At 42.8% G+C, this 3267-nt stretch overlaps 1 pseudogene across 1 annotated transcript; it reads right to left on the bottom strand.

Moving 5' to 3' along the window:
- Positions 1-562: 562 nt before the first annotated feature.
- Positions 563-2390, bottom strand: LOC128594800 (60S acidic ribosomal protein P0-like; annotated as a pseudogene). Its single transcript, XR_008382625.1, has 2 exons — positions 2298-2390; positions 563-1612 (listed from the first exon to the last, which is right to left on the bottom strand). The product of XR_008382625.1 is annotated as a 60S acidic ribosomal protein P0-like (transcript).
- Between the last annotated feature and the right edge of the window lie 877 nt (positions 2391-3267).

The raw sequence follows: 3267 nt of genomic DNA, 5'->3' as shown, positions 1-3267 counted from the left end.
TGCAATGTCTAAAAAGGTTTTTTTATATTTAATAATGGGACAGATTCCTGGCACAATACTCCTACTTGTTGTAGGACTATTATCACCATGTGCACCTTGCGTGAACTTGCTCTATTGCATTTGTGAATATAATGTGTAGGGTCAGTAGAGGTCCATGGCAATGGCTTAACACACACAGCTTTTGAAATGGTTCCCGGGACACAATGAGGACAGACACCTGGCAACAGATGGCATTCAGGGTGTGCTGACAGGGACCTGCCTGTGGACATGCATACAAGGTGTCAACTAACTAGAGACTCTGCCCAGCCCAGATTCTCCTTATATATGCAGGATTCTCCTCCCAGCTATATGAGGAAGACTTTACTCAAAGACAATATTCTTAAACTTTCAGCCTTAGACTCTTACTGACAATTGATTTGATCTGGCCCTTTTCATTCTACAGAGAGTAAAACTAAGGCAAAGGGAGTTGAGGTTGGTAGCCAAAGGCCTGTGGGTGTCCCGGCCTATCTCTTTGCATTTTCTTACCATTACATTCTTTCTATTTTATTTTATATATGTTTTTACTTTTAAGAGAAGTAAGCCTTTATTTCCTTGTTCTGAAAATAAAGCTGGCTAAGTTTGCTGGTTTTGGTGATTAGTCAAAGAGACCGAATCCCACATCCTCGTCTGACTCCTCTGACTCTTATTTAGCTTCAGTCTTGGCTAGGGCTGTAGCAGCAGCAGGAGCAGCAGCAGTGGTGGCAGCCACAGGGGCAGAAGGATCAGCCTAAAGGACTTGGACTTTTCAGCAAGTAGGAAGGTATAATAAGTCTCCAAAGGCAAAGCCACGACTCTCTTGCACCCGTTGATGATAGAATGGGTAACCAGGCTGCAACAAACACTGGCAACATTGCACCTCCAGGAAGCAAGAATGCAGTTTCCCTTGCAATGTCAGGCATGCCAGGGTTGTTGATGCCAACCTTGTCAAATACTTGCTGGATGACCAGCCCAGAGGGGCGGGGGGAGACAGATGTTCGGCACGTTCAGCAGTGTGGCTTTGCTGGCTCCCACTTTGTCTCCAGTCTCAATCAGCTACACATCACTAAGAATTTCAGTGATGCCCCTGGAGATTTTAGTGGCAATGCCTAAAGCCTGAAGAAGGAGGTTTTTCCTGGCCCCGGACCAGTGTTGTGGGCTAGCACGGTGACTTCCCATGGGCAATGGCACCAGCATGGGCAGTAGCTGGCACCTTAGTGGCCAGCAGAATATCCCTGATTTCATTGAAGTCCTCCTGGGTGAACACAAAGCCCACATTCCTCCATATATGAGGCAACAGTTTCTCCAGAGCTGGGCTGTTTTCTGGACACCCTTGGGTGGCCTTGCACTCCCTGGTATTCTTGCCCATCAGCACTGCAGCTTTCCCTGGAAGGAACATGTGGATCTGCTGCATCTGCCTGGAGCCCACATCATCTGCTCCCACAGTGAAGCACTTTGGATACTCACCCACGAGTTGGATGATCTTAAGGAAGGAGATGGTCTTTCAGGCTGCTTTGTCTTCCCAGGCATCACGGCAGTGCCTCAGAGATGGCCACGTAGGGTTTAAAGACAATGTCACACACTCAAGGATGCCAGGCTAGAAAAGCATTCTTTTGATTTTTAAACACATTTCCCACTATTGAGTGGAGATTATGTTTAATATATCTGTTGTTAGTAACTTCCTTCTTTATTTCATATACTATTTCTTTTCAAATGCATTTTACAGTTGAAGAGGCATTGTGTACTTTAACCAAATGTGGATATACTGATTTATTCATTTGTCAATGTTTAATAGTTGATGTCTTGGTAGCAGCCAGTGTCTAACTGGGAAAATGGGAAATATTTCAGAGGGAATTTAATATAGATAATAGTTTTAAAAGGTGATGGAGTGATTGAGGGGGGCATAAGAAGCCAAAATGCAAAATAGCTCAAAAATAAGCTAATTGTAGAAAGGCTTAGATAAGTAAAGGGGGAAATGATGTCCCAGACTTGTGATCACTCTGCTCTTGAAGTCACCACTGTGGAAACCTGGGAGCTAAGCAGAAGCCTGGGAGAGGTACTGGGGCTGCTACTATTGCCCAAAGCTGAAAACAAAACAAAACAAAAAACAGCTTATGTCTTTCTCCCACCTTTTAGTTTCCCATCATTACCTCCCATTGGCAGAATCTAGTAATCCACCTGGCTAAACAGCCTGGGAAATGGAGTTTATAGGCTCCTGTCTTGAGGTAGATAGATGGTAAAGAAGGCTCAGTATGAGCTCAGGGACAGTGGATGGCACCTACTGAATCCATCAGCTGAAAATCCTCTGCATGCAAGAGCTGCATATGTGTTTTTAAAAGGTACCCACTGATGTTCCCATATCCCCCAATAGCCATCATTTTTTATTCCTGACTTCTCTCTTCCTTTCCTCCTCCACATACTCTAGACTAAGCCATGCTTGTGGAACTGGGAATGGAGAGTGAACAGACTGTGTTTTTACTCCTATAAGGGTTATATTCTGGTAGAATGTAAGACAAACATTTTGATGTCTCCTTAATTCTTTCTTTTCTTGTTTTTATTTTTGCTTTTGCTTTTTCCCTTCCTGACTTTCCCAGGATAGTAATTCCCTTATTTAAATGACATATTGATGCTGCTAAATATTCATGAATTCAAGCATTGTTTATGCTCCTATAGTAAGTGTAAATCATTTGTCTGATAGGACATCACCCCAAGATTAAGAGAGGATGCTAGTTAATGAGTGTGTGTGAATTTTATAGTCTTATCCTTCACAGCTGAGACTCAGAGTCACTCAAGGCTTTCTGCACTTTCACTGCAATCAGTTTGATGAGTATTAATAAATAGCATGCTTTATCAAAATGAAAAAGATGAGATACTGCTAACAAGATATAAGGGTGGAGAAAGAGAAAGAATTTCAAATATCTCCTTCCTCTCTCATCGAACAAAGACAGGGAACTTGCCCACACATTCAGCACACCATAGCTTCAGCCTACAAAATACTAGCAAGTGAGTAAACAACTGTACTAACATTTCTATAACCAAGGCATCCATCCAGAACCTAGTCACCCGTCAAAGCACTCACATCAAAGGCAAAGGTTCTTACTCAATGTATGCTACGAACATCCCAATATGAGTGAGAAGGTTGGGGGGAACCCCCATCTGAACAAAAGAAAATCCAAAAATAGGAAGCAACAGCTGCTTCAGAGGAGAAGGAATCAGCAAAAGAACTCTGAAAGTATAAAAAATTAGAGTGAA

Source organism: Nycticebus coucang, chromosome 9, assembly GCF_027406575.1.
Source record: "Nycticebus coucang isolate mNycCou1 chromosome 9, mNycCou1.pri, whole genome shotgun sequence".
Taxonomy (NCBI): Eukaryota; Metazoa; Chordata; class Mammalia; order Primates; family Lorisidae; genus Nycticebus; species Nycticebus coucang.
Note: the sequence above shows the minus strand (reverse complement) of the source record. Positions and strands in the feature narration are given on the sequence as shown.